Below are 8,358 nucleotides of genomic sequence, written 5' to 3'. Positions count from 1 at the left end.
ATATCTTCTATCAGATTTGCTTTTTTAAAGAACCCTGACTAATACCATGCCGTATCTTCTTGAAGATTCCTCATGCATAGATTTATACTTTTGGAAACACTACCTTTCTGTCATGTTAGTACGTATGCATTCTCCTCTGAGGAGCCATGTCTGACCCACCTTTTATCCCTAAGGCAGAACTGTTTAGTCTTTACTGCTATCTCTCTGGGAGACCTCGGAACGCTCTACCCTCACAAAGAGCTCAGAGAACACTGCTAAGTGAGGATCAGACATCAACCTCAAGCCTCTCCATGCCTATAGGTGTTCAGTGGTTGACTTTCTCACTAATTCCTTGACTTCTTAATGCTCAGCACTCCCTTCCAATCCTCCCCCCACGCCCACCTCTTGGCTTGTCTACACAGACACCAGAATCTTGCTCAGTCCTGGCCTTTTGCCACACAATTTCCTGATTCTCCTGTTTGCCTGGGTAGGGACTCAACCTGCAGGAACTGTGCAAGCCCAGGGACTTCTGGCTTCTGGTCAGTGCCACACTGTCCCTGCCCTGATGTCCTGCCTTCCTCTACACACCACAGCCTCTCAGCCCCCAGGCATTTTGTTCTCGCTCTTTTAGGAGAATAAAATGGCACCTTAGTCAATTCTGTCTCCCATTATCTCCAGAATCTTCCCACTTCTTTCTGACCCTCCACACACAAATTCAGGCCACTTCATTTCTCCCCTGGATCACTACAGCTGGTCTCCTGCCTGTCTCCTTTCCCCCACCTTTTCAAAGTATTCTTCCTAAAATGCAAATCTGATTGGGTCACTCCCCTTTACAGAGACTTGCAGTGGCTACTTGTAGCCATCTGGTTCAAGACCAAATCCTTCACAGCCGAGCCCGTACCTGCCTCTCCAGCCTCGTCTCACCGTCTCCAGCCCTCCATGCTACAGCCACATAGAAGTTCTTTAGGTTCTTAAAGCACAGCTCTTCTCCCATGCCCAGCAGAGACTGCTCTCTTTGTCTGGAGCTCTCTCCCCCTCTGGTCCACTTCACCTTGCTCACCCTTTTCATTCTTCAAACCTTGACCTTAGACTCACTTTCCCCAGAGGCTTAGCTCACCTGACTCCTGGATTGGGGTCCCACTCTCCAGGGGCTCCCATGGGCTCCCTGCCCTCCCTCTGTTATAACACTCAGCTCACTTTGGTTTAATTAGCTGCTGAACGCATTCTAATTCATTGGCTCATTTGCCCCGCTGCAGTGCAGGTAGCACAGAAGGCAGAGGCTCATTCCCTACCCCAGCACCCCGCACAGGTCCTGGCACATGCAGTGTCTACTAAACATTTGTTGAATGAAATTTGGATCCTGCAATTTCCTTGTAACCATGGATATGCACTTACCCCCAACAATAGTTTTATGTTCTATTTGAGCTTTATGTCCTATTTTCTTCACTATCACACAAAGAAACGCATTTCTCAATGCTTTCTTAAAATCACCCTTTCCTTCATTGAACCCCAAACTTAAATCATGCCTAAAATAAAAACTAACTAAATCTTATATCACTTAAGAGGTCTTTCTCTTCCCATATTATCAAACATTCTGCCAACTAAGGTCAAGTTTGTAGTAAGAATAGCATTCTTCCTGTCTTAACACCTTAGGGTTTTCTAAGTGTTTTTACATGTATTATTGCACAATGTAGAATATGTATTCTTAAACAGTTTTATATGTATAGTTGCAAATTACCGTCTTCTAATTTTGTTTTTTAGGTTCCCAAAATTATTCTTCATTTATGCAAACACAGGTAAGTCCCTACTTCCACTATGTCATATTCTCAAGCTTGTAAGTGGTTTCTTGGAAAAGATGAGGTTCCCAGACCTGAGTGAAAAGAGGGGCCATTATACTGCTAGCCCATTGTACTGTTTAATAGCACGTGGCCCTGTGGACCCACAAGCCTCGGAAAGAATAAGGGAAAAAGAATCTCCTTCCCTTATTTGCCTGGAATCGAATCCTGTCCAAGTGGGAGAGATGGACAAACGTATCCATTCAAGTTAGAATAATCCTCCCTTCCTGCTCTTCTCTTCCTTCTCATGATAATAACCATGGCCAGCTACCACTTGAGGCCCTCTTCTTATAACAGGGATGTGCGAGCACCATTCTAGGCGACTTCCATATATCATCTTTGATGCTAGCCCCAAGACCAAATCTTCAGAGCAAAGCTTGGATGAGGAAGCTGTGGTTAAGAGCAGCTAAACACTCACCTAACAGCCACACAGCTAAGTCTGTCCAGATCCAAAGCTCTTTTCTTTGGACTGGACACCCCCTGTTCTCCAACTTCCCTCTCCATCCCATCAGGCAAGCCATGCATTCAATAGCTCCCCTGATGTAGCTCACTCAGGCCAACACACCTCCCCAAATTATTCATGCATCAAAATGCCATGCCTTCCTCTTCCTATCAAAGCATTCTGTGCTTCAATGCAGTTTACCATAATTCACTATTAGAAGAAAGTTGTGCCATTAAATTAATGACTTAATTAATGTAAGAGTCTGTGTGACAGACTGGCATAGAATAAGGACAATAATCATAATAAATTAATAATAACTCACATTTTTGAGACCTTACTTTATGTCAGGCTTTGCCCACCATTGCACTAATCATCACAACAACCCTATCAAGTAGAAATTATAATTATTCCCATTTTACAGCTGAAGTAATGAGGCTTAAAGGAGGTAATTTCATAACAGCTCAACCACTTATTAGTTAAATGATCTTAAGCAATTTGACCCCAAAACTTTCATTCTTAACAACTATGCCATTGAATTTGTAATACAGGAATTTGACAGCCAAAATACATGACAGAGATGGGAATTTTTCTCCAGACTAAGAAGATGGAGAAAAAAATCCTCGTGGTAAGGTGAACACATACTTTATCACTGTTTATAACTGAAATTCCACCAAAATGACAGTAACAGAACATAAAGGAAATAAAATGCAAGAATAAAAAGAGCAGGAAAAAGGACAACAGCAGAGAAGACAAGAAACACAAAGAGAAATGGCAGCTAATGCAGCAGAGCAGAAGCTGAATTCTAAATGCCTGCAAAAGGTTCCGACCAGAAGGCTGAAATCTCAGAGGCTTCATGAATTAAGGAAAGCATGGCAAAGGCTGCGAGCTGAAGGTCTATATATGAAGCTGTTAGACACACAGGCCATCAAGCTGCCAGGTAAGTACCCCACCCCACTCACATCTCAAGGAACCAGAAGGTCTCCAGACTCAGCGATCCCACGTGGAACAGAGCAGAAAGTGGAGCACCAAGGAATCAGGTTGAACACAAGGGACCACTACCTAGTGAATGCTGAGTTTCCCAGCACCTGCCCCACTCACTTCCCAGCAGCTCTGTGGCCAGGTATATGTCTGTTCTAGTTTGCTAGCTGCCAGAATGCAACACACCAGAGACAGATTGGCTTTTAATAAAAGGGGGTTTATTTTGTTAGTTCTTCAGAGGAAAGGCAGCTAACTTTCCACTGAGGTTCTTTCTTACGTGGAAGGCACAGGATGGTCTCTGCTGGTCTTCTCTCCAGGCCCCTGGGTTCCAACAACTTTCCCCGGGGTGACTTCTTTCTGCATTTCCAAAGGCCTGGGCTGAGCTGCAGAGTGCTGAGATGAGGAATGCCAAGCTGCTTTGTCTGTGCTACGTTGAGCTCTCTCGTTTAAGCACCAGCCAATTAAGTCAAACGTCATTCATTGCAGCAGACACACCTCCTAGCTGACTGCAGATGTAATGAGCAACAGATGAGGTTCACATACCATTGGCTCATGTCCAAGCAACAGAACTAGGTGCCTTCACCTGGCCAAGTTGACAACTGAATCTAACTACCACAATGTCCTAGGCAGAATAAGGGAGGAATCTTCTTATAGAAACAAAGGATCTTGGTGGTAGGGATCTATAGTTACTGGCATCTGAGCAGCCTCCCAGGAAAATGTTGGCTCCCCACCATTCAACAGACCCTATCCACACAAAAAGCTTCCAATCTCCAATAAGTACCTTATCCTCCATCAGGGTTCAAGCAAACTGCTGTCTTTGAACTGAGAATGTTTTTCACATCTTTAAAGGGTTGTAAAAAAGAAAGCAAAAAAGAATACGCCACAAAGACTGCTTACCACCAAGCTGTTGACAACAGATGTTTGCTGACCCTTGATCTGTATGGAGGGACAGCCAAGAGTAACTAGACATTTGAGAACAGTCTCCAGTGTAAAACACAAAGATCAAAACAAACAACCAGGAAAATGCAGACCCAGTGGAACTAGGGACAATAAGGGAGTGGCATAAAATTACCACTATGGCCTCAAAGACAAAAGAAAGCACTGCATTCACAAAATAAGGACAAGATGCCGCACAAAAGGAAAAGTCAGAAAACAAAACAGAGGAGCTCTTGGGAATTAAAAATAATGACAACTGCAATTTAAAGTGTAATGAAAAAGTTGGAAGATAAAATCAAGGAATGTTCCAGGAAGTCGAATAAAAAGACAAAAGTTTAGGCCACAGGAAAGAAAATATTTTTTTTCAAATGTAATTTTCCTGAGATATATTCATAAACCATACAATCCACCCAAAATATATGATCAGTGGTTCATTGTATCATCACATGGTTGTGCACTCATCACCATGGTCAATCTTAGAACATTTGCATTACTCCAGAAAAAAGAAATAAAAAGAAAACCCCAAACATGCCATATCCCTTATCAAATGCCCCCCTTATTGACTCCTAGAATTGCATTCTAGACAATTGAAAGACACACAATAAAGGTAATTTAACTAAGACAGTGTAGTATTGTCAGAAATAGATACATACATCAGTGGAACAGAATAAAACATCCAGAAGTAGATCCCTAGCAACATAAGCAACCAGCATTTTTTTTTCCATATAGCTATATAATCATTATCGAAGTTCAGGGCTACTGTATTATAGCACAACAGTTTCTGGTATTTCTTTCTAGTTATTCTAATATACTACAAACTAAAGAGAAATATCTATATAATGAGTATTTATAATCATTTGTTAAATCCGAATTTCTCCCTCTCATTTAATCATTCTTTCAGTCCTCAGGGCTATCTGGGCAATGACCATTCTACCTTCTTCATGCTGGAAACGGGTGTTGACCTTATGGGCTAGAAGAATGAAACTGGTTAACCGGTACCTCTGGGTTTTAGGGTTTATCTAGCATAGGATCAAACTGATGTCTTAAGTTTCTGAAAAAATAAACTTCCTAGGTAAAATATTTATAGAGCCCAGGGTATTCTTTAGGGTTTTGGGGAATATTATTGATTGGGGCTTGGCATACTGTGGCAATCTGCAGTATCTGGCTAAAGCTTGCATAAGAGCAACCTCCAAAATGACCTCTTGACTCTATTTGAAATCTCTTAGCCACTGAAACCTTATTTTCATCCGTTTTCTTATCCCCTTTTGTTCAATAAGGCATTTTCAATCCCACAATGCCAAGGCTAGGGTCATCTCTGGAAATCATGTCCAATGCTGCCAGGGAGATTTACACCACTAGGAGTTATGTCCTATGTAGAGGGAAGGATAGTGATTTTATTTGCAACATTGGCTTAGACAGAGAGGCCACATCTGAGCCACAAAAGAGGTTTCTGGGAATGGATCTTAGGCATAATTATAAGTAGGCTTAGCTTTGCCATTGCAGAGACAAGTTTCATAAGGGCAAACCTCAAGATCAAGGGCTTGGTTTATTAAACTGAAGTCCCTAATGCTTGAGAGAGTAACAGGAATACCTCAGGTGGGGAAGATTAATAGTTCCACATTTTTCCTCAGTCCCTAAGGAGACATTGCAAATACTTTTTCATTTTCTGCCCAAAATACTCTGGGATATATCAGGGTATTGCCTTAACCTATGGAAAATAACCAGATCTCATTACCTATTCTACTTTCCATGTAATTAGGTTGTTTAGATAAACTGACCAGACAGGTTAAATTAGATAGCGTGTTACAGAAAATTTAAATTTTGGACCAAATAAACATCTCTTCCTTTGATCTCATATAGAAGTTAAAGTTTTAAAATACAGACAATATCATCCTTTACCATGTATTCTGATTTAGTCCTAAGCAGACCCATTTCATTCATATCTCTAATTGAAGTCTGATCTATTAAGAAATTTTTTTTTAATTAGAAGATCAAACTAGGAGTCTAAAATGCAATTAAAGGGAATTTCAGAAAAAAAGATAGGAAAAAAGCATGGGTGTGAATTCATATATATTCCTATAGATATATAAAATGTTCCCTTAAGAAAAAAAATGACCCCCCAGATTGAAAGAAGCCAACATAAGGAAAGATGAAAACACCTAAATCTGCCAGGGGAACAAGTACTACAGCAGCCACTCTGGAGAAAACTCTGTCAGTACTGAGTGACCTTAAGACCCTCACATTTCCCTCTGGGGAAAGGTAAGCACGGGTCTGTAAGAAGACCCTAGCAAGGAAGTTCTTTGTACCGTTGTTTGTGGTAGTGGAAGGTGGAGGCACCTTAGGAGTCCCTCCCTGGAGGAGCGAATGAGGCATTTTCAATCCCACAATGCCAAGGCTAGGGTCATCTCTGGAAATCATGTCCAATGTTGCCAGGGAGATTTATACCACTAGGAGTTATGTCCTATGTAGAGGGAAGGACAGTGATTTTATTTGCAACATTGGCTTAGACAGAGAGGCCACATCTGAGCCACAAAAGAGGTGAACACTTACCAAGGGAATACTATACAGCAGTCAGAGGGGGTACCCGAAAGTGTGGACAGCAACATGAATAGAAGTTAAAACACAGTGTTGAAGGGTGGAAAGCAAGAAATTGAATTAATCAAGGGCACAATATCAATGATAAATATTTAATAGAAACAAATATACATAAAACAACAGTAACAAAAGTTTTATGTTTTTAAGACACATCTTCACGAATATACATCAGAAGTCACTGGAGTGGATGCCAAGGACACTAAGGAATAGGAATGAGGAGAAAAGTGAGGAAAGACAAAATTCAAGTCCTGGGATGGTGATGACAATGATCACATGATGATGGCGATGATATTGAGTCAACTGAGGACCAAAAATGAAAATAGAAACAGGAAAGAAGGAAGGAAGAGAGGAATGAGAGAAATAGGAAAAGAAGGGAAAAGGAAAGGGAAGCAAGGAAGGAGGAAGGAAGGAGGGGACAAAGAGAGAAAGAAGAAAAGAAAGGGAAAGGGAGGAAGGAAAGAAAGACACCAAGGACATCTTCATGATATTTCAGAACACTGGGATAAAGGGAAAATGATCAGAAAGACACTGGACTTCTCAACACTGGATGCCGGAATATGGTAGAGCAATGACTTCAAAGTTTTGAGGAGAAAATTATTAACAACTAGAATTGTTTATACTTTGCCAAACTATTGGTCAAGTGTGAGTGTCCAATGAAGACATTTAAGAAATTGGTTTTCCATATACTGGAAGGTTTGCTACAGCAAAGGGAGGGAATAAACAAAAAAAAAAAGAGGAGACATAAGACCCAGGAAACAAGTGCTCCAAACAAGGAGAGTGGTGAAGAGACATCTTAGGATGACGGCTAGGGACTGGAGAACAGCCAGTCCAGCTGAGAGCAGGGCAGAGGGTAGGGCACTGAGTACTGCTGTACAGGCTGTATCCTGCTCATGGACATTCCACTAGAAAGATAAGTGGGAGCTGGAATCCAACCCATGCTTGGCTCACCCAGTCCAGTGTTCTGATGTATGGCTCAGTACTTCAAGCTTTCTTCTAAGATTGGGGGACCTGAAACCCCTGAAAGAAGGCATGGGGGACAGATGGGAGTGGGAGGAACTGACAGAACATTTGAAACTTTTCTTGAGAGCTTGGAAAAACTATTGATAGGCTCATTGGAGCATTTGAAAAACATCAGCCAGAGTCCCATAGTAGACTAAGAAAATGAAAAGCAAAGTAATTACTAACTCCAGGAAAAAATAAAAGTTATAGGAGAAATGACCATAATATGCTAGCTCATGCTATCTGGTCAACAGTAAATGATATTTATATCATTGTTATAATATAAACACTGATTATGTTTTAACCAAAATTTGTGCTGTTGAGGGAATGGAGGCCAGAGATAATATAGGAGACAGAAGAGAGTGAGAATTAGCAGGTAAAATCCTACACCATGATAAATGAAAGATAATTGATAAAGTTCAAACCGGTGTGCCGGTTTGAATCTGTGGTGGACCCCAGAAAAGCCATGTCTCTTAATGCTCATTCAATATTGCTACCTGGGAGCTTTTTGAGTGGAGATGTGACTCACCCGGTTATGGGTATTAAATTTTTATTAGAGGGAGATGTGATTCCAGGTGGGTCTTGATTAGTTTA

The 8,358-nt window shown here is 41.3% G+C and overlaps 1 long non-coding RNA gene across 1 annotated transcript; it reads left to right on the top strand.

Moving 5' to 3' along the window:
• Positions 1-236: 236 nt before the first annotated feature.
• Positions 237-3,170, top strand: LOC143658078 (uncharacterized). The gene is made up of 3 exons (XR_013163113.1): positions 237-300; positions 1,741-1,775; positions 2,805-3,170. It is a non-coding gene; the product is annotated as an uncharacterized LOC143658078 (long non-coding RNA).
• Positions 3,171-8,358: the final 5,188 nt, after the last annotated feature.

This window comes from Tamandua tetradactyla, chromosome 15 (assembly GCF_023851605.1).
Source record: "Tamandua tetradactyla isolate mTamTet1 chromosome 15, mTamTet1.pri, whole genome shotgun sequence".
Lineage (NCBI taxonomy): Eukaryota > Metazoa > Chordata > Mammalia > Pilosa > Myrmecophagidae > Tamandua > Tamandua tetradactyla.
Note: the sequence above shows the minus strand (reverse complement) of the source record. Positions and strands in the feature narration are given on the sequence as shown.